Raw genomic sequence first — 24,109 nt, 5'->3', positions numbered from 1 at the left:
GTTCGTGTGTGTGTGTGTGTGTGTGTGTGTGTGTGTGTGTGTGTGTGTGTGTGTGTGGCCTACAAGGATTGTGTGTTCGGAAGATCCCAGCAGGCAGTTCATCTAAAGACTTAGAATATATTCAACATTTTGACATATGCTATAGAGTTATAATGATACCATGAAGTATCCTGTAATGAAATACCAACTGAACATGAGTCTGTGTGTATTCGTCTCTCCTCTGTATACTCTAGGTCTCCCTTGAGTCTGATTGCTAAAATGATTGGCTTCTCTAATCAAATCCGTCCCCGGATAATTTACGTCAATTTGTAATTCAGTAAGTGAATTTGGAGAAGAAATGTTGTGATAGGAAAGACCCATCTCCATATGCTCTCAGGGATAATCTAGTTTGTGTAGTTCTCAGTCTCAAGTGCAACAAACACACTTTGATTTATGTCTTATATTCTTAAAAACTTGTGATCAGAATGAGTGTGAGATTTCTTAAAGATTTGAGACACATGAGCGTCATTTTCAATAACAGGCTCGGTGAGAGTTTTTCAGCGAAGTCATGCATCATATCAGAGTATTTTATGCATCCTGATAGGTGTCAGAGGCAAATTATACACTTCTCTAGGATGAGGCTTGAATTTAAATGCACTGAATGCATTATGTAGTATGTTTTTCAGAATTCTTACACTTTCTTGTGAGTTGACGCAGGGACAGACAACATTTTTATCTGTAAAGATAGTTTGAAAACAACCTTGTCTTCATAGTTTGTGTTTTATCCCTCTTGAATAGGGACACTCAGCTTGCTTTGACAGGAAATCAGGGGCCAGTCTGCAGCCCTGCACATGTATGCAGGGACGTCTCTAGGATTTTAGGAGATTTGGGTCTTTGCCGCAACTTCTGCTGGGGGTTCCAGAAGATCTATTTTTTTGACAAACAAGCTCTCTCGATGCTTTGGTATGCACTCTAGCACCTTTAGCTGCTTTCAAACCGTCGTCCAGCAATTCACTGCCTGCTGTCACATCAATGTGAGGAAGGCAGCAGAGAGGAAGCGATTTTAAACATGTATAAAGCGGTTGCCCCTCACTTGAACGCACACAGACTTTGCTCCACCATGCATACTTCACTGTGTTGAATTTTCTGGTGGTAGCCGCCTGGCTTTGGCCGATCACACAGAAGGGAGTGGGCATCATGGAAGCAGACACATGACAAGATGGAGCTGATGATGTTGGTGACTGGATACCTGGAGCTGTACAACATTGAGCTAGCAACTTATAAGGCCAGCGATAACACTTCCACCAAACGTCACATGACTGGTAAATTGTTGAACTATGTAGAAATCTTTGGTCATTTCAGTGATTTCAACTGTCTTGCTGCAGTATGCAGTTTTTTTTACATGGTGCCAATCCAGCTTGCGCCTCCGATGTTCACTGAAGCAGCTGCCCATTATCACAGTCTTAGACTGTGTGGTTCCATAGTGTAGTGGTTATCATGTCTGCTTTACACGCAGAAGGTCCTGGGTTCAATCCCCAGTGGACAAAATAATAGAAATTCTTTAAAGGAGCTATATGTAAGAAATCTAAATCAAATAGTCATAAAATCCTCCTAATATGTCACAGAGACTAAGGAATAATGTTCATATAACATACTGATCTCACGGACAACAATAGTACAGCCAGAATATTCACATTAAAAAAACATTTTTACAGTCCGCAAATCATGTTTATGTTTTGAATTTGTGTTTTGGCCTGTTGCGCCACCCACCGCCGTCTACCAGTCACACAGTCAGTAGAGTCTCAGCATCAGTTAAAGTTACGACTGAGCTACAGCAGCACAGCAAGCAGCGTTAGCAGTGTCCCGGTACATAGCATTAGCAGCCAGCTCCTCCTCAGCTGTATCCCAGCAGCAGCGTTAGCAGTGTCCCGGTACATAGCATTAGCAGCCGGCTCCTCATGAGCTGTATCCCAGCAGCAGCGTTAGCAGTGTCCCGGTACATAGCATCCGGCAGCCAGCTCCTCATGAGCTGTATCCCGGCAGCAGCATTAGCAGTATCCTGGTACATAGCATTAGCAGCCGGCTCCTCCTCAGCTGTATCCCGGCAGCAGCATTAGCAGTGTCCCGGTACATAGCATTAGCAGCCGGCTCCTCCTCAGCTGTATCCCGGCAGCAGCATTAGCAGTGTCCCGGTACATAACATTAGCAGCCGGCTCCTCCTCAGCTGTATCCCGGCAGCAGCATTAGCAGCAGAGAAGCCAGACTTGCTCGAATGGTCCTCTGAAAAACCAAAGATCAAGGATGCGGCGATGCGGCCCTGCCATGGCACCCGCCGTGGGCAAACAAATCAGTCTCCAGCATGCCGCTGTCCAGCAACCCCGAATCTGTAGGGGAGGGGGGGCGGACACGACTCGCGGCAGTATTTTGAATTTGAGTGCAGTAACCGTTTTGGCCACATTCTTACATACAGCGCCTTTAATACCGTGATATTGTAAAACTACAATATTTTCTGAAACGGTTATCGTACCATGAAAATCTCATACTCTTGCAACCCTAGTGTGAAAGCAGCTTAATATATATCAAAAGTACCAAAAGAATATCCCAATGTGAATTAATTTATTTTCACTGTGTATTAGACAATGGTTAGGGGGGCCATCCGGCACCCTGTCGATGGCCGTAAGCTGAGTATCACTGCTCTTGCCTTGTATATAGAGTTTTTTACTCATGTTTGACTCCCATATGCTATGAGTTAAAATGTTATGATCTTTAGAGGCACCAAAGGCCCTTTGAAAGACTCTAAAAGTGTAAAAACATCCTCACCTCTCACCTCGCTCCCTGTGTGGCTCCACTTCTACCACGCTAACTTTAGCAGCAAAACAGATTGGTGGGCATTTCCCCAAATGCCACACTGGGAGGGGCTGTGTGGGGTTGCAGGTGGTGGTGGGATAGGGTGACTAAGAGACCAAAGGTCAAGACAACTGTGACAGATTCCCAACTGTGATACTGTGTCTGGGTGCTCGGTTAGTTGGCTGCAGAAGCAAATGAAATGCCACTTCTTAGAAAGCAGGAAGTTACTAGACGGTTTAGGTGGCGAATGATAAGCGCATATGAGTGTGTTTACGCGTCTGAGTGTGAGCGTGTGTATCAGAGTGCACGCATGGGTTTTATGGTTATGAGCTTGTTTGTGTACATATGGAGGAAGCGATGTGCTGCTGGGTCACCCAGTGTGACGGAGAAACTATTTGAGGCCGTCGCCTTTGATGTCTGTCCAACAACACAGCGTGATCTTCTTCTGTGCGCTGTCGGGCTGCTGGTGGTGTGGTGGCAAGCGTTTCTGTGCAGCCCTCTCATTTCCCATCACATTTCAACCCAAGCTTGAATTTCTGCTCTTTCTGTTTCATTGTCTCTGCCTGGCGCCGAGGAAGAATGCTCATTTAAGTCACACTTCATTAGCTGTAGACTGATGAGAAACCCACAAAAGCTGAACGTCATTCCGATAAATGGAACTGCCTCTTCTTTTAACCGAGCCATATATCAAAAGAGTTAAAGGCATCCTTCCATGAAATGCTACGTTTTTATAATATCTGTTTCCAGGCTTGTAGATTCTGTTATTTTCTCACGTTTGTTTTATCACTCTTACGATAAAGATGTACTTCCATTTCCTCTCCCTTCCCTCTGTCTCTTCTTGTGATGCACCATGCTGGCTGATTCTGCAGCCAGCTGAAAGCAGGCAGTCCCTCCCGGAGGACTGACACTTTGCGAGATTGTTTGGGAGCCATGACAACGAGTGGTCATGACCCTCAGATTTGGGCAGCGAGAGCCGGTCCCCTCTCCTCATTAAGAGCTCGCGGGTCCGCAAAGTGGAGATGGTGTTGTCCAGTCCAAAGCAGAGGAGGCAAGACACCAGGGAGTTTAAGTTAATGTGCTGTCACTTTGTACCTGCCTCTCTGGGCTCTCACAACAAAACCACTATAAAACCAGGGCTCTTTTCCAGCACTGAGCTGAGACATCCTGCCGCAGCAGCAGCAGCAGCACAGACACACTGCCTCTTTTCACAAGCCCCTTATCGCCAGCAGCACTATCTGGATGTATTGATATCCTATAAGCTCTATGCTTCACTGGAAATAAGAGCGCAGCACAATCGAGTACATTTTGCCACTTCCATTTCCTCTCCCCACACTCTATCAGCTTGATGGCATGACGCACAAAAGCACAGATGTCACATTGGCCCGACTTCTCTCCCCAATGATGACCACTCTAATGTACAGTGCTTGCAGAGCTGCCATGCACTTAGAGGCCTGACACGAGTATGAGATGGCATTTTGTGCACTGAAAAAGCAGCTTTACTGTGTTTTCATGTTTTTTCTCAGGCAAATATTTGGGGAAGAGTTTGTTTGAGAGCAAAATCAAAAAGACACACACAGCAGATGTCAGAGTCGATCATGAATCAAGCAGCACAAAACTGCTCCACATGCTTTTCTTCTCCGATTACCTTGTAGGATGTTGCTGTCTAAAATGCAAACACAAGTCAGCATATCGGAGTCACATGATATGACTGTTCTTTGCTTTTTGCTGCACATTTTCCCATCAGAGCTGATACGTTTCACTTCTGAGGCTGAGATTCTCTTTTCCTTCTTAATTTGAAGACAATACTTTGGTCATGCTTCCCCTTAAAGTCATCTCTTTACAAAAGCACCATCATCGTTTCACAAATTAGCAATCACTCATTTTTCTTTTCCCTGTGGGGGCGCAGGTTTTCGTGCAGATTAGATGTTCTTTTTCCCAGAGTCAGAATCAAAAAAAAAGCAAGAAAACACTTATTCGGCGGCTGAAATTACTCATGTTGATTAAATTCCTCCCAGGAGAGAACATTTTGGAGTTTTATTGCGTAAAAAAATGTTTTAATATTTGGCCTTCATGTTGAAATTCAACATTAAAAGCTGAATTTCATGCACACACGTTAACAGAACCAGTGGAGCTTCTTACAGTCTCATTGTCAGTAATAATAGACACAGCATGAATAGTTTTAGGCTCCTCTATGTGGTGTGTAACAGCAGGCCCTATCAACAGATGTTTTATCAGTTTACATGGTTTCTGAATGCAGTCATTGTTTGCAGAATTGAAGCCACCAAGACACTAACCTAAAATGACCTTTCCTTAATCAGGAAACTCAGCTTCCTCCCATCAGATGGTCTTAACTGTGTTCAATTCTTCCTCTCTGTCTCCCTCGGTTTGTGCTCCGCTGCCGAGCCTTCTGCCTGTCCAAACTTCCTGGCGTTTTCGCCCCTATCTGATTCCATCACACTGAGAGCCAAAGCCTTTAAACCCATTAAATCCTTCCCAATTCAATTTCAGGATGGCGACACTGCCTTGTGGGCTGCTGCCAACCAGGGCTCTTGTCGTAGACAGGGCCCCAAGATAATCACAGACCCCTCAAGGTTTAATCTGGCGATGTTTCCTGGACCGGCAGGAGCAGATGCTTGGATATTCCGTTCAGCTCGGTTTGTGACACGAGACCACCCCCTCAGGCCTCTGCAGCTGGGAAAAGTTTTATCCTGCCCATGCGAGGCTGCCGTCAGGCACAGTTACGGAGCGAGGACATTTAATCAGCTTGAGAAAGAAATGGGAGCACGTTAGCCTATACCTACTGCGACACCCAGCTGGCTTTCATTCTTCAGATGTAAACAAAACACTCACTGCTTAGTTTGGGAGCTTGGTACGGAGAGATTTGGCTTCCTGCAATCCTGAAATAAACCGGAACCTACACAAGGATGAAATCCACTGCTGCGGGTAAAACATGCGAGTGTTATAGTGACAGATACAGCACATGAAGGAGATTTGAAAGTAGTCATGCAGAGACGGCAGGCTCAATAATGAAATACCTACATCAGTTGGTTGGTAAATAAACACCACTTAGCGATATGTTTGTCCTATAATATAGCAAGACAACTGCAATAAATAATCAGCCCAGTACACATCTATTCTCTTCTGTATACATTGATACACACCCATCGTGTTTACAAGCTTAAATTGAGAACTCCACCACTGCAGCCAAAACATGAGTCATTTTTAGAGAAAACACTCCAAACAGAGAGAAGCTTACAAATCTCTTATTCAAGGACAAATATTTAGAACTTGTGAGTGATTCTACTACAATACTTTACATTAGTCATAAATGCTGTCACTCCTTATGCCCTCCTTCACGGCTAATGAGTTTTAAAGAAATCAATTAAGTTCATTATTTCACACTTTTCCATGTTTGCTTCCAGGTTGAGAGGAATAAACGGCTTATCTTCTCAGCACCACGAGCCAGTGGGTTGATCTCTTTCACCAGCTTGTTCCATCCACTCCCACACTCCCGTGCCCTTCATCGCTGATTCCTTTTCTATTTCTTTTCTCTTTTTTCATCCTCATCTTTTAAAAGTGAGTTTATTTCCCCCAAGCTATTCTAACTATGCCAAGGTGTTCGCAGTGTTAGAGCTTGGTACCTCCTGCTGCGCACTACCTTTATCTACCTCACTTCATATCTCTCTAAATTGTCAGACAAATCCAAATTCCTGTCTGTGCCTTATCAGCTATGTATCAGTATGCAGCGGAATAGTCTACAGAATGCAAGATAACCTTCAGGTGACGAGCCCCCGGGGCTAATCTGATTGTAATCTGTAACTAAACAATTCGTTTTTTTGACTTTGCTGGTTTTTAGATTTTGTGATTTAAAATTCCCTCCAGTAATGCACACAATAAGCCAGGGACACCACATCTGACCCAAATCTGCAACAATTACTGATGATATTTTTAACGCAACTTATGTACCTTGCAAGCATAGGGAGTATAACATCAGATCAGAGATTCATGAAAAGGAGAAGAAACTCAAAATGTAAAAAATGTGTCCACCTCACTTAGAGCTGGGCGATATAACGACTATGTACAATATATCTATATATATTCTAAAGCAAGATTTACAGTAAATTTAGACAGCACCATCTTTATTGATATGGGGTCAAGTTGCGTTACTTAACACACACCAGCGTGCATCTCTCCTGTCTCACACTCTTCATATAGCTCCGCCCCACTCACTCACAAATCAGTCTGTGAGATGAATGACTGCTTTTATACTCATGTTATAATTTTGTGTCCTGTGTTGCAAACCTTTAAACCTCTGTAGCTCCAATGCTGTGTGCAAAAATGTTGACGTCCTGCTATTTATTTATATCATATTTCCTGTCTTTGCATTTTATTTTGATCCCAGTCTGTTTTTATAAAAGTGCCTGTGACATCTCAAATGTGGCTTTGACTTGCAACTAAAAACATGTAGCCCATTTTGTAGAAAACGCCGCAATATATATCGCGTATCACCATTCAGCCTGAAAATAGGAAAAGATATGAATTTTTGTTAATATCGCCTCACTTAAGTTTTCACAATAAATGTACATTAAACATAACATTTAATTAAAGTGTAGTATATGTGAAACTAATAAATCTGATTCAGCACTTCTTTATGTAAGGCTAACATACCTTGCATAGAAAAGACTTTCAAACTTTTAATTAAAACAGTATAAATACCAAGTATAAATACAAAGTGCAGCTCCTTCAGGCTCCAAAATATTTATTAACCCTGTAATACTCTCAGAGACTTTAATCACAAGCCTTTTTTTTTTAAACAGCCTTCAGCACTTTTCTGAAACACAGTCACCAAGTGTATTGTATGAACATAGCACTTGAATCTGAACCTTTTCTTTATGTTATAATTAGTTTTTTAGAGCACAAAAAACATATTGAAAGAGCAGTGAGAGGTCAGGTTCACAAAACTGTGTAGTGCACAATTTTAAAGATTGGTGTTTCTATAACCGTTTCCAAAGCATTCTGAGCTGAAAAGCACTTTGGGTCAAGGTGTGAGTGCTGTATATGATGCATTACCCACAGATTTCATCAGCAAGTCATGGATGACTCCTGATCACCCCGAGGTGTTGTTTAAGTGTTCCTGCTGCTTTAGCTGACCTGCAGAGTTTGACGCGTCCCTGCGGTGCAACAAAAACCACCTGAATGCAGACGTCTTCCTGCTCAGGCATCTATTAGCCGATGTTTGCAGGATTTTATTTGTATATATCCTCAGTGACTGAGGGAACTGACTGGACAGTGTGCTGAGAGACAGCAGCTGGCAGCTACTTACATCAACGCTGATCCTCAGAAACCCCAGACAGACAGACATATAGACAGACAACAAACACAGCAAAAATCCTCAGAGCTGCTTAACAAAGGAGTGTTTTTAAAACTTCAGATGCACAGTTGGAGAGAAGAGATTGAGCCACTGAGATATTTACATAAAATATAATATAGAGTATTATGCAGCGCTTGGAAGCATCCACTGAGTATGAACGTTTTTGTTTTAGCCTTTGGGCATACTGAGCTGATTTGAAGTTTTTGTCTCTTTGTTTTATTGATGTTACATGTTAGAAACTGTAAGCTAACCACTATCCTCATTTTAAATAAAAACGTGTTAACAATTTCCAAGATAAGAAAAGACCAACTGATATAAAAACTAATTTAGTTTTACACAAACTAAAAACAAACAAAAAACTTTTCATCAGAGTTGAAGATCACACAATTATGTATTCCCAAAGGTCCGAAAGCTTGCAGTATTCTGCATATACATGTCCATGCAACATCTTGGAACACACATCTTTTTCTGTTTGTTTTACTTCAAATTTTGTGTAAGTTTGATTTCTTTGAATTGACTTTAAACTTACCCGTACTCCAAACAACTTCAAAAATGGGTCATTCTCAGTGCCAAAATTTAATTAAGTATCCCATACTGTCCCATCTGCACCCAGCCTCATTAATTATTACTTCTCCCCAGTCTCCGTTATCCCTTTCCAATTAACTATTCATAAGCCTTGTAATGATTAACAATATGTTTTGGGCTAATCTCTATGTAGATTAAGGGAGCTTTGTAAGAGATAATGCAATTTGCCACTTATCTGCACACATTACTAAATACTCTTCATCAACCTCTGAGGGTTCAGCATTGGCAAGGGTTGATGTTTTATTTGGACGACAATATCTGTTTTTCTGTCTAGTTTTTAGTGTATAATTAGAAAGATACCGAGGTCCAGATTCACAAACACATCGAAAGTTCTCTAACTTTGTCACATCAGCACACTGAGAACTTAACTTTGTCAGCATTTGGGATGTATCTTGTTGTAAAACTCCTTTGGAATAAGGTTAGCGTAAAAGCCAAATATGTCATTTCACTCAGCAGACATGAATTGGATTTACTATGGGATGCAAACAGTGTCATTAACAGGCTGGATGAAACATCAGTGTAGTATAGTGCAAGTAATAGGCTTAGCTCCAACAGTTAGTAAGTCTTAAAACAACCCAATCTCCAGACTAAATGCTGGCCTTGTACGTTTCTGCAAAATATGGACATGTAATACTTCTGTGTTATTATGTAGCACATATGTTTAAACTTCACATTTCTTTAAGCTTTAACAATGCTGTGGATAATGTGGTTATGTTTATCAAAAAAAACAACTTGGTCATGGTTAGAAAAGGTCTTTGGCTAAATTGGTGGCATAATCATCTCTGGAAATGCTGCTGATGTCTCGCTAAGACACTCGTTTTTGGTGGCACACTCATGACTGGAAATGCTGCTGATGTCTCGCTGTGTGTGTCTCAAACAGTGGTCTGCAGCTCGGCAAACACATTCTCACTCTGACCTTGTCACTTATCAACGTTTAGTCATGGACCTTCCATGTCCAGATATGAGGTGCCCTGAGTGCGTTGATTGTTGACAGTCTGGGATGCCGTGCCAAGTTCTGCCTGTTACACGCATTGTCTCCTTTCAAAATACACTTCTGTTTTCACAGAAATGTTTTTTTCCTCCAACAAGTAATGCACATGGTTGGGTCTAGGCAACAAACACTCGTGGTTAGGTTTAGGAAAAAAGAACAGGGTTTGGCTTTATAATCCTCCCTACTCACTTTCGTCACCTTAACTTTCGTCCTTGTCCCACTGCATTTCCCCTTTTCGTCAGTGTCTGATGCTGCAAGTCACTGCCCGAGCACTGGATTTCGACAACTTGAGTGAGACTGGGTTGGCTAGGTAGCCGTCTTGGCTAGACAACACACCACTCACCATCCCCTCCACGTCCCGGTGTCAACGTCAGCTTATATACAGGTTATCAAAGCTATGTCACTTTAGAAATGTTGATACATATTAGGGATGCGTCACGATTTTCGAATTTTGAATAGTCATTTTATTTTTGAAAAATCGATTTTTTAATGCGACTATTACTATTCGCCGTCTTATTTCCCCCCCTTTATTTGACATGCTCCTAACCGCACGAGGGCAGTCTAGGATTGCTACAGCAGTGTGAGATGGGCTACCAGCTAGTTTGATGCTCTTCTACAAACAGGAGAAACATGCAGAGACTACTACTCCGTGAGGAATGTCCGCAGTCATTCGGGCTTTCATAGTCGAGCGCACTTCCGCATTGTAGTTTCCTGTAAAAATGTCCATGAAAAATCCCCGTGATGTGAAAAATACATGCCGAGCAGTCACCGGTGTGTGCGCACAGGGCTTGCGGACGTCCGCTTTGAGGGGGGGGAGGATTATTCGAAAAATTGTCGAATAGTTGCCACAATTTTCGAATAGTGTTTTTGCTTATGTTGCCCATCCCTAATACATATGAAACATACAAACGTAACATATCTATGGTAGAAATGCTCAATACAGAATCAACAGTGTTAACTAGGTGGAACTGGACAGTGGGCGCTATGCTTCCGCTGTCCTGATTTTAGCAGTAACTGCCGTATGAGCATAATGCAAAGCAGCAGTGATGAGCTGGTACTAGCTTGTACTATAACATACATAGAGGTAACATGACCTCATTCTCTGCTCAGGACACCATTACTCCACCTCATCTTTACAAAGCAAATAGTTGTTTGCTGCTACGTTAATGTTTTGAATGTTGCATACTGAAACTTAAAAGCCTCTTCGGCATGTAATTGTTTTTTGTTTTGGCCAGAGGACATTCATTAGGGTAACATCAAATGTTATCCTTTTCTACCTTCACACAAGCAAGATGAAGAAGGACAAGGACATCTCATTTTGAGCTGTCTGAAAGGATGAAAACACCTCTTTGAAGGTCTTTCAACTGCGGAAAATGTGTTGTTGAAGGATGCTTGGATGCTGGTTCACAGGGAGAAAGAGTCGGGTGATATTGTAAGTCAGTGTAACCTCAGAAATGTAGAATGTTTATTCCTCAGAGCACACTTCTACAGTGTCTCGCTTTGTATGAATAAATGCATGAAATTGAAGACAGTAAAAAATAAAACAATCATCAGGTCAGGGATGGCATCTGCATCTTCCATTGTGTCCTGACATGACCTTAACAGAGATGAAACCTGCCCAGCTAGCAATGACACGTCCCCGAGGGAACAACCAGTTTTGCAGTCCTCACACGGCGGCGCAAAGATCCACCTGCCACCTTTGATCATCAGTCCTGTGGACACGCCGAACCCTGGGGATCCAGTTTATCAACTTCCTGTATAAACATAAATGCAAGGTAGGAAGGAGCCACTGCTGTCATCATCTGCCTTACCACTGGTCCCATTTCACAGACCATATGCAAATATTCCTATATGCTCTCCGGGCATGCTGGGAGGAAGATTGCTGGCTTTCCCTTTAGCCCCTTTTCAAAGCTGTTTCCCAGTGTGCATCCCTCCACTGGGGATTTCCTTTGTATACCATCTTTCTCCTGCGGTGGGCTTCTATAGGCCAAATGGAGATTGATCTTTGAATAGGCCAAGTTGAAAAGGGATGCTGGGAAACAATGGGATGTGAGCTGAACATGGCACATTCACTGTATAACAAAATCCAATCAATAATGATCTGTGTTAAGGAACTGGTGAGTGGCAATACGAGTGGGATGGGAGCGGGTGGATGTGACAGAGGGGGAGACAGACAGAGAGACAAAGACCACCTGTCAGTTTACCCTCCAGCATTAAGTTGTCCTTCTTGTCACCGCTGAATGAGCACCTTGTCACAGAGGAACTAATTAAGATGGCAACTTGTACGATTGTACAGCTCCGCTACTATTTGACATCTGTCCCATTTGCATTTGAGAGCCGTTTGAAGGCGGTAATTCGGCAGACAAATCCTTGTTTCGCAGCAGCACACCCACGTTAGCTTACCTACGGGCTTGGAAAAGACAGCTCCTCTCATCTTCATCTTTAGGACCATAACCTCGTTTCCAAAGTGCTTTGGCGGGAACCGAGTCAAGTGACAGAAAAATTTAAGATGCGCACATTTTCCAGCCCCCTTCTTTTTAACTTCACATGGCACTGTAGAGCTGATCCGTCTGATCAGTGCTGCCTGAAAAAGCAATCACTTTATCCCCATAAAACACCAGCTTGTTATAGAAGGAAATGCTTAACATTACTTGTGCGGACTCCAGCTTCCAGGCCTGTTGGTCCTGTCAATTATTATCTTATTACACCACAGGTCCAAGGTTTCCATCACAGGAGCAAGTTGTTTCCATTGTGCATGCAGAGCAGACAGGCAGCAGTAATGATGTGACATTCCCCTGCCTGTATGTGCACATCAGGCTAATGAGCGCACAAGCAATGTTGTTTCCATCCACCCACCTTCAAGATATGACCACAAGTAGCTGAGGAGGCGGATTCAGCCTCAGAGGTCTCAAGTTGTTGCCAGACTTCATTTGCACACGGACAAAATATAAAATTGACATTAATAAGATGGGGAAAACCTTCGAAGATTTTACAGCGAATTTGTTGTTTGTTTGCAAGCTCACAGATACACCAAATGCTGAGCTTGAAAGTTGACATTAAGGTCACATTTTAGAGACACCACTTTTGCATGCACTTAAATATTTCATATGACAATGGTCAGGAAATCCTCCAGTTTAACACAGGTCATTAACAAAGCCTGGATCATCTCAGCATCTGCGAACTGACACTGATTAGTTTGACCTTTCCCCCGGTGTAGTGCTGCTGGTATACCTCCATGCTCTAAACCTATCAGCAGTTGTTTGATATGAGGCACAGTTATTTTATTCACATTAAACTGAATTGTTTAAACTCCAACCTCAATTAAGACTTTAAAAAATGTCGTTTGATGCTTTTGGGGTTGTGTTGTGTTTTGCTTATGGTGCTCTGTTGTGTGCTGGCGTGTGGAATACGTGAATGGCTGATGTGCAGTACTGCTATGTGTAGTATGTGCTTTAATGGTTTTACAGTGTATGCTTCATTCCTTCCGTACTGTATTGCATCGCATCGTATCGTATCGTATTGCATTGTACTGTATTGTATCATATCACATCGTATCATTTCGTATGTTATATCGTATCGTATTGCATTGCATCGCATTGTATCGTACATCAGCTCCTCTGGAAACATGCCATGCTTACTTAGAAACCTAAACTTTTAATCCCTCTGTCTTTCAACAATGTTTCATGTATCATAATTCTGCATTTAGCAACTTCAGAATGCTAAAAACAAATGTTTAAAAAATATACCCCGCTGTTCATCATATGAGATACTGAACCATCGGAATATGGTCATCTGCTGTGTCAAAAGACATCAGATAGAAGAGTGGAGGCATTTGGGTATCCAGTATTCTCTCACTGACTGCTGCACAGTTTGATTTTTGTATTTAATGAGAACAACACTGTGTGTGAGTTCAAAATGTGCACAGTTAGAGTCAAGCTCAACTACAACAGAGTCCAGTGTGGGTTCTACATTTATCTAGGGTTAGCTGAGCATACATACTCTTTCACAGCAACACAGTTTATAGATATACTTCAAAGAGTTCAAAGAGCTGTACTGTGTACAGTTAAACTAGAAATAGATTAACATTACAATATGAGAATCACAGAAATGCAAACAGAATGCAGGCTCAGTTACATTCCAGTACAGAGCAATTAATGGCCGTGAAATGCTGAAAAACAGGCTCTTTTTTTTACAGAGTGAGCCTGACTGTGTGTTTTGCAATTTTGGGTTGTTTGTAGCTTTAACATTGCTAGGGTAGCAAGTTTCTCTCCATCTGCTGTCCGTCAGTGTGTCCACTCTTAGTCAGCCCCCAATATGTCTAATAAGCCCAGTTTAAACCATGGGAATTTCTGCTGGCTCATGATTTGCTGCCACAAAGAAAAACAAAGTGGAAAGGAGGCAATGGTATTGGCTCCAATTTATATGTAAAGGACCTCCTATGGTCCAGTATGCAAATTTGTGAACCCAAGGACAGCAAAGGAATGACCTGCCTTACTATGCCTCTGATTGGCCTACCCTGACATTCTCCTAACCCTAACCAATCCCACTCCTTTTGCCTAAACCAAATCAATCCAGCTAACAAAGGCAAGAAGTACTAGCTCATGGAGTCAAAGAGTCTTTGCATTCAATATAGACTGCTCCAGGGATGATGTTTTTCTGTAGGCTACCGGGGAAGTTAGCATCGCACTGGTTCCCTTGTCAAAAAGCCTATGGGATTTTTCCATTGGATATTGGAGTATTGCAGAAAATAAGGCCTGTGGCAAACAAACATGTATGATACTTTTACATCTTGTTAAGAAAAATAACCTTCACAAAGTAACACCACTTCCATGACGTTTGAAGCCTAAAGTAAAAAGCTAACGTTCGGCTATAAATCAACTACACCACAGTAGCATGGCTTAAACCACTAAGTTTGAGGTCAAATGCCACTAATAAAAAAAAAAGGAAAGAAAAAATAAGCTTGCTACACCTTTTTATTGTTGCCAGGCAACCACTCCATCCCCTCCTTCCCCTAACCTTTCCACGTAATGAATCTACTGTTTATTTTGGCTAGCTAAATCTACCTACTTATTTTCACAGTAACTAGTAGGACTTATTTAGGACTCATTGCCAGGGGCACTCCATACATGATTAATACATACATAATGTTTTTCATTTTTGTTCATTTTGACCCCTCTGCATCCTAGAACTGTCCAATTCTATGGTAGCAACTGTAACTAGGCACAGGAGGCCTGTTGTATCTTGGAAAAAGGATAAACACAAAAACAGTGTTTTTGCTTTTCCAGGGCCAAAAACACAAGGGTAGAGATGTTGGAACTGGATTGAACAGTGTGGCAGACCTCACTCACAGCTTAATCCATTGAAGATCAACAAAAAACCTTTCGCCTGCTCCAAGGTCAGATGCTAACTGATATTAACAGCTTAGCGTGTTAACATAGCAAACGTAGCATAGCAGTTGAAAAAAAGGTTGAAAATTACTTACATGTATGTTTACTTGTGCTTAGCTGGGTGAGTATTTTTAAGCTAGGAAGAATGCTATGTTGGCTCAGTGTACCATGCTATCAGCCATGTTGACAAGCAATCAGCTTTACTAGCTTTTGCTGTGTAGGCTATGTAAATCATAGACTGTATATATAATAATGGACGTAGCTACCGTGACGTCAAGCATTAATTTGTGGACTGCTGTTTTGAAGCCTCAAGTTCAGCATTTCGGCCGTCGCCATCTTGTTTTTTAGGAGCCAGAAATGACCATATTTGTACCAGGCTGTATATATGTTTCTTTCTGCTGGAAAGCTGGGCATTTTAACCTGGATGTTTATGGGGATTAGCTCTATTTTGGAGCTAGCCTCAAGTGGCCATTTGATGAACTACAGTTTTTGGCACTTCGGCATTGGCTTCTTCTTTCAGCCTCGCATGTTGCACAAGGTAGAAATGCTATACAATGGAAGTCTGTACTGCAGTTGCTACAGTATATGGGCGAAGCATGCTTGATTTATGTGTGATTTTCACGGTTTGTTTTAGTTATGTTTCATGTTGATTGTAAAATGAATTAGTCATTTCACTGCAAGCTAAAATGCTAGCTTATAGCACCCTATCAAAGCATGAAATTTAGTTTAGTTAGAAAAAATGGTAATTTATTAATATTTTTTTTTCTTAGCTTTAGGTGTAATCACACCATGTTTTTGGACCTGCAGTTTTATCAGCAAAGCTTCTGTGAACTATCAGTTTGAGAGTCAGTCCATCATTCAGCCAAGGATTCAACTTATCATCAGGTGCCCAAAGATAAGGAGCCATGTTGGTGGAAAAACACAAGCTAAAGTTGTTAGGTAAGTGAAAACCTCTTTCTAGCTATCAAAACTGACAACTTCTGTGAGTGTGAGTGTGGGACCAAAAAGCAAATTTGCATTTCTAGCTACTCTCAAAAAACATTACTGGAGTTGGACAAGCCACAAAAACATGATTCAAAGCTCTTTCAAACAATGTTTTAATAAAGGCAGAGCTACCCAACACACAATCATAGTAAGCTGGGTGCCAGCAATGACTCAGCCCAGCGTTACTCACAATCATCAAATGATGAGTAAAACTTAAAACTTGGCTTCAAGTCTTGGGTATTACTCCATGACATTTAATATTCATGGCTGAATAAGCAACAATCAAAGCTAAGGTGTGGGGAAAAAAACATCCTTACAGTCCAGTTTTATTCTCCTGAGACCCTGTGCCCTCATATGAGGACATCACATTTTGGGTTTACTTGACCTTATTCTATTCTACTGAACTTAGACCTGCTGTCCTTGTTCGTGGGCACTTTTTTTGCGCTATCTAGTGGTAGTAAGACCGCAATATACTAATCCATTTAAAAACAAGATGGCAGCCATCTCTGCCAAGTCAGTCTGCAGCTGATCCTGACACAGAAGTTGGTCCAAAACCTGATCACATTTTGTTTATTGATGATTAATAATGTTTGTAGTGGGTCAAACTGATCCCAAATAGCTAAATAGGACAAACTAAAAATGCATACCAAACACAAGAAGTTATATATTATTATTTTATTTGATTACAATTTAAAATGTGTTAATATGGTATTAGTCAAAGTGTTTCCTAATTTAAAATAACCTGTAACTTTTATCAGAATTGATTGAAATATTGGAGGCAATATAATTTTTTCACTACTAACAATTAAATCAATTTAATTATGACTTCATTAGGCTGATGAGACAGGTGTATTTTCACACAGGTCTTGCCTTCAGTGCATCCTAAGGTAAAAATGACAGCGACACCGTGAGGCTACAGGGGATGCGAGGGCGGGTGGAGGAGGAGTATGGGTGCGCACAGCTCGGGTTTGTTGCACGGGCACTGGAGCAGCGGTGTAACCGATCCCAGCTGCTGCCGTGGGGGGAATTAGAGCTATTCCCGTCCCCCTCGGGTTGGTCACGTGTCCTTGGGGAGCGTTTAGGTTTTGGGACCACGTCGGGAGGGAGAGAGAGAGAGCTAGAGGAAGCGCACCGTTGCGCACAGCCGAGTTGGACAGCAACATCTCAAACACGCGTTAATGATCCGGCGGCAGAAACAAGCAGATCAGTTTTGTTGTGGGGCGTTGTCATAAACACTCCACACTGGTGTGTGTGATCCACAGATCCGTCAGGCACCGACACAGCGTGTGTGATCCCTCAGTCACTGACTCGTCAAAACTTCTGCGCCTTACCAACTGTGATCTTTACTGCGAGCGTCACATTGTTGCCAGACACTGCTACAAGTCGACATACGGAGCTGTCACGGCGAACCGAGGTAGGCTGTGCTTGTTTGCTGTGGGTTTTCAGGGGATAGACAGAGTAACGTGCACGCTGGCTAAATAAAAACACTTAGTTTGTGCGCCGCGCGAGGCTGTTTAATTGACGCCGGGTTGCAATATGATGATAAACATTATCAGCTGTTAACGAGGGCATGGAGAGCTTTAACACTTGTACAGAAACAAGCAAGATGAAAACAATAAGTGTGTGACTGATCTGGTGATTTGGAGAACACAACGGGAGCAAAGGTGCCCTCATAAATCTCGTATGTGGTGCGTCAGCATTACATCATGGACTTAATATTTATGCATTTATTTTTATTTGTAAAAGGGTCCATAAATGCTCAGTGGGAACTGTTAAAGAGTGCTGAAACTACACTCTGTGGAGGTAACTGGGTGGTGTTGCTGTGAGGGTTACTTTGCTGAGTGAGATATTTTATGGCATCTTAACACAACCATCACTTCCATCATAGTGTAGTAGTACTATAGGATCATAGGGACTGACCTGAGCTGACTCTTAACCACGCCCCTGATGCCAGCCAGAGCAACATACAGTAGTTACTGTAGGTGTTGAGCATCTTCCCTGCTCATGAGGCACATAAAGACATTTGTAACAATCCTCACAGAGACAGTTAGTGCCATCAAAAGTATGATTTCATGTTGTTTGTTAGTCTGTGTATGAAAAATAGACTGTCAGTACTGTAGTGGTACCGATGGCGACACAATGGAGTGAAGCACATCACCGAGAACTCACTAACGAATACAATAGGATCCCTACACAGTCCCCATAGGCGTGTTGCATCATTTTGTGGCTCTGTGTCAGGATGGTTATTGTGGAGACAGTGCTGCAGGTGACAGTGGAGGCACTGTGGCTTCAGAAAAGCACAGTGTAAAATGTCAGCTCCACATCAATAATGCAGGTTACCAAAACAATGGGGAGCAGGAAAGTAGGGTCCAGTGTTGGCAGGCGTTGTCCCCTGCCTGTACCTGTCTCCAAATGTGCGTTTTGACACTGTTAAAGAACAAATTACCTTTTAAAAGTGAACGCAGCACACTCAAACACACATGTGCTGCACGTTGGTGTGTTTAACGCATTGAGACAGCTATTATACTTTCAAAAACTGGTGGCTCACCATCTTATAGAAAATGATTTATTTCCCAGCTCTCTCCCTCGCTCTTTCGTTAATGCATGATCACTGTGGTTAATGAGACAGGTCTCAGCGCATGGGGCCAAACCCTCTCAGAGACAGCGCTGCTAGTTGGGTGAATACAGCTGACACCCTCATTCATCATGCATCTACAGGGTGCTGCCTCCTCCAGCAGTCCATCCATGCCTGCCTCCCTTTCTTTCTCTCTGTCTCCATTTTTTCTCTCTCTCTCTCCCCAGTTGCTCTGTTAGATGATAATTATTAAGACATTATAATGACAACGGCAGTGCCTTTTTTTTCTAAGAAAAACACAGGGCGCCAGCTAAGTGCTGGGATGATTATAGCTGTGACAGAAGGTTGGCATTCTGTGTAGATGCTGCAGCTACAATGATATCCAAGAATAGATGTAAGCACCTACTGTACAGTGGCCTACCTGGCGGACTCTCTGCAGCTTGAAGCGCGTTCACATCTCCGCTCTGATTGTAGAATTGCTGCCTTCGTGAACCAAAAAGTGCACCCTAAAATAAGCCAAGAATGATTCTCTGAAGGGCTTTGATTTGAAGCAACTTCAAGAAAGCTGTGTGTTTTATAATGCATTTATAGTTTGCTATTTTTCACGTATCTATAGCTGCCCAAAAATGGTGCCAAGACTGTAAATCCCACGACCACCACGGCCATAACAAAGCCACCATGCAGTATTAAACTTTAAAGATGTAACTGACCCACATCTAGTGAAACTTTACAGCCATGCATAATTAGTACTCCCTTTATTAAAATGTGTCAGCTTGGTCATAACATCACACTATCCCTCTCCCTGCTTTTTAGATTTACTCTATTAAACACTGATGAGTAAGAGAGATTCTAACACTGTAGAGATAATTTACTCTCTAATGAAAACAGGAAATATCTTAATCCCACTTTTGTTGTGACTGCCTGTCACCACAGTTAATCTTTAAAAGATATTGGTCACGTTCTTTTGTTTTCTTTGGGATGTTCTTTGTAAGTTTTTAATCACTTTATCCTCACGGATCAGTTAGCCAGAAAGGACACCCGTCACAGGGATGTTTTTATTCTGGGCTGTCTGTCAGCAGCTGATGCCAGTTTGAGGCTGAATGAAGTGTTTCTCTGAGAGTCAGCCTCTTGGCTGTGCTTTCTCAGGGTGCCTCTTGAAGCAGCGGGGGGCTTGGCGTGTTGTCTCAGCTGCCCTGAAGTTGGTGGAAGGATAAAACTCCAGCTTCCTGTTAAAACTTGGATGTTGTGGTCTGGCTGGTTTTGTTTACATACTTTTATGAGTGATTTTAAGTAGGTGCGATGGCAGGGGATACATGGTGTAAAGGCAAAAACTAATAAGGAAACAGGTCCAAAGTTCGTTCTTCTCGCCAAATTTTAGTTGTCACCATGTCAATATGCACAGGTGCAAAAACCCAGCTCGCTTCCCCAGAAACACCATGGTTGCATCTCTGTAGCTGGGAATATTCTCACTTTTGAAGAATGCAAATTTGTAACAGTGCACAAAGCATCCTTTGAACTTCTCAAGAGTACCTCCCCACATCATGTTCTGCTTCAGCATCCATTTCATACATCAAATTATGTAGGCTAGAGAAATGCAATTTCCCTGTGACTTCACTCCTTATGTCTCCTCTCACCATGTTGCTTTTATGCCTGTGAGAAATACAATATATTAATTTGTTTGCAGAGTCACGGGTTGCTCCGTAATCTTTAGTCAGATCCGTTGGCGTCTACACATTCCTCCCTCCTTGGTATTCAGCACGCTGCGTTGAACAGAGACCAAAATAAAAACACCAAAAGCCAAAATCAGTTCTTGACTTAACTGAACAAAAGGCAATTTCTTCAGCCTCCCCGCAATGCCGCCATTTATTTAAAGCCGGCTGTATTTATGTAAGTGTGTGCCAAGTACATTCATGCCTGCTTGCATCTGTAGACCCCGATGTGAGTGTGGGTGTGTGTCTGTAGATATGTTTCTTATCCCAAAGATTGAAATTATGACAGTGTGACAGAACAACCTCAGGGCAGGCAGGATGCAACTGACACTGCCTTGAACAGCACCACATGTATCTCTGCTAGCAACATATCGCAGCCTCTAGTAGGCATCACAGTGGTTTGCCTTGCCACTCATCAGGGGTTTAATATTCAATTATGAGGGTCATCTAGTTCAAGCTGCGTTGGATGGCTCGTGGAACAGCCCTGCTGATTGATGAGTGGGCATCTTAGCTCAACAGGCTCACAGTTTGCCCTTGAAGGAGGAAGAAACAAGGCAGATGGCTTGTGGGAGTGTTTTTACTGACGTGGCAGGAGTTTCTTGTAGTTTGGCCTTATTAGCGGTGTACACAGTGACAGGAGTGAAACAGTGAATCAGTGTTCTGTCAGATCAAGCTTTAAAGGAATATTTCACACCCCTAATGACCATTTGTATTTCAATCACTCACTCTGTGTTACACTGAGTTTAGGCAGTCTCAGGCACAGACGAGCAGTGTGCTTGCACTGTTTATGCAGAAGTGTTTTGAATAGCAAGGTTTTAGCAAAAATGCAGGTGTTTGGGAAGTACGTAGCATAAGTTTGGATAAATTAGACCTGGATTATACTGCATGAGTTGTGTGAGAGTTTGTAAACGGATGTTTGAGTAAGGGCTGAGTCTTGTTTGAGAAATCACGATAGAGTAATTCATTTGATACCCATAATGTGAATGGAGTGGTGTGACCACAGACACCACAGACTGTATGGGGTTGTAGCTGCTGCTGAGGGTGTGTGAGCTTTGCACTGTGTGCAGCTGGTGAGAGCCCACCTGCACACACACACAGTGCTAACTGTTAGCATCACATGGCTCAGGTTAACATTTATTAAAGCCTAGTTCAAACCAATAATTTGAGACAAGATAAAACCGTTGTAGAACGTTGCAGAGAAAAGTTGCAGTGGTGTGAGCTGGCCGTCTGAGCTCGACTCAAGCAGGCTGACGGTGTCACCTGCAACTCCGCTGGCCAAATTACCGGCGGCTGACTTTAGAACATAAGGCACGTCACCTGTTTCTACAGCCAGTCAGCTTGTAGTGAAGACTGCTGGTCAAGTCAAAATAACTGCAGAAGGCGTGTTTGCCTGCTGCAGCAGTTTCTCTCTCCACGTGTGCTGGTGTCAGACGGTGGGTCCCTGCAGCTGCTCGATGTATGTGCTTATGCCCCCTCACACACACATGCATTCTCATTGACTAACTACTTGGTGCTATTTGCTTATATTATTGTGGCGTATTTACTATGGATACAGTCCATCTGATGCTCGTTTTATATTTTTCGCCCTTTTATCACTACTACAAATGCAACTGTAGCCAGTATCTCACTATCACTGTCCTCAATCAAATTTTAAGAAGCTACAAATTATATTCAGCAACAAAATAAACCTGAAAAGCTGCAAATCAGAAAAGATGTACAGAGAGTTGTTGCATAGAGCTGATACACCATCTCATCTAGTTGCATTGGTGTGAACCGGCAGGTTTTTAGAATGTTGCAGAATGATTTGTTGCAAGTGGTTGCATGTTTCAACCCTCAGAATAAGGATTAGTTAGGATCGTTTAACAGCTTGGTATTGGATGTTAGCTGCTGTGTTAGCTCATAGTAATTGGGCAGACATTGAATCGACTATTTGTTGGGAGTGGCTCCAGAGACGGCAGCAACAGAAAGTTTGCTGATCTGGTGGGCAGTCCAGATGGTCTTGGATCAGACCCCCCTCTTTGATTGGAGACACTGAGATACTTCTTGGTGCTGGGCTATTTTGGTCAATACTTTAAAAGTATTGAGTGCCAATACCAATAATAGTTTTGTATAGTTTTGCTGTTGTTAAACACGGTCGCCCATGGCTAAAAGAATTTTCTCAATTTTTGGATTCTTTGTTAACCATGAAAGCATGTGAGGAGTCAAAGTTTTCTTCACGAATCTAGTGTCACAAACACTGGAATTGATAGACAAATGATGGATTTAAAGTATAATTCACCAGTATTGATTTTTATTATTCATGAGCATGTGACCTTTGCAGTGTGAATGGTTGTCTGTCTCTATGTGTCAGCCCTGTGATAGTCTGGTGACCTGTCCAGGGTGTACCCCGCCTCTCGCCCAATATCAGCCGGGATAGGCTCCAGCCCCTCTGTGACCCCTAACAGGATAAGTAGTTATGGAAAATGAATGAATGAATGAATATGACTTTTGCTGAAATCATGAACCCTTTTCTTTCCTTTTGTTGTTCCTTTTGAAGTGCTGCAAAAAAAAAAGGCATGCATGTAAATGTATGTACATTTTTTGTACACAGTGAGGCATTAAGGGCAAAGGTTTCAAGGTATTCTCTCAGAGTGACTGCAGAAGGGTACCATGACAGTGTCATCCCTCTGCCTTTTAGTTTGTTGCTGTGACAGCCTGTCAAACTGTCACATCCAGCTGAGTCCGGAGAAGTGTAGGTCTTACAGTGTTGTGCTGACAAACAACAAGCAGACAGATAAAGAGGCGGAGAGTGAGACGGGTGGTTCAGCATTTGCTCGGGAACAGTGTGGGGAGAGCAGCTCCTCCTCTGTCATCTCATGGCAGATAAGATTCTTCGGCAGTCAGGTATTTGGACCTTGCTAGTGGGCTGTTTCTTGGCTGAAAGCTGGACCAAGCTGTCAGTCAGATTAGCGCTGTGTGCCTTTGGTGGGAGTGCAGTCCTATCCTCCGGGGGGGACAGCCGTTAGACAGATCTGCAAATCCCAAACACTGAGCATGCACACACACACACACACACACACACAGATGCATGCACAACCCCCACTTAAGAATGAAGGGACGAGATCAAGCCAGGTCATGGGAGGCTTTTTTCAAATAAATTCCTCCTTCGGGAGACTGCTGCCTCCTCCGTGCCCTTCATGCACATGTGCATGCATTTACCCACAAACACACACACACATGGTCACACATCCTGTCCCCTCCTCCAAAGACAGACAGCAAAAACACTGACAAACGGTTAGATATCCAATGTTTATGGGTCACTGATTTTCACTGCAGTTTGTGTGCACTGCAGTAGCCAGTGTGTTACTGCCTCTGTGGAGAAATACATTAAAGTACAATGAGAACTGTTGAAGACTTTACTATATTTCATGTAATAGGTACAATCTCCATCCCCAACACCAAAGTATACACAATATAGGAACATACTACTGTAGGGCTGCAACTAATTATTATCGATTAACGTACCCGTTTTCTTCTTGCTGAGCCCAAGGTGATGTGATCAAATTTCTTATTAAATCAAAAAAGTTATTGAATTATTTTCAGTCGCTCAGCCAATCCATTGATCAACTAATTATTAAAATAATGTTCAATAAATAAGCATATATCTATTCCATTTTTACAGATCTGATTTATTGACATTTA

General features: G+C 42.4%; 1 protein-coding gene across 3 annotated transcripts in view; it reads left to right on the top strand.

Moving 5' to 3' along the window:
• mid2 (midline 2) overlaps positions 1–24,109 on the top strand; it is a 251,809-nt gene that overhangs the window by 16,495 nt on the left and 211,205 nt on the right. For 2 of the 3 annotated variants that reach the window (XM_049586024.1, XM_049586022.1), the window contains exon 1: positions 17,119–17,558. The exons of the other annotated variant lie outside the window; for it this stretch is intronic. The gene's annotated coding sequence lies outside the window, so the exon portion shown is untranslated. Of the gene's footprint in view, positions 1–17,118; positions 17,559–24,109 lie in introns of those variants that run through there. 3 annotated transcript variants of the gene reach the window in all.

Source organism: Epinephelus fuscoguttatus, linkage group LG9 (assembly GCF_011397635.1).
Source record: "Epinephelus fuscoguttatus linkage group LG9, E.fuscoguttatus.final_Chr_v1".
In the NCBI taxonomy this organism is placed as follows: Eukaryota; Metazoa; Chordata; class Actinopteri; order Perciformes; family Serranidae; genus Epinephelus; species Epinephelus fuscoguttatus.
This window is presented reverse-complemented; position numbering and strand designations above follow the sequence as displayed.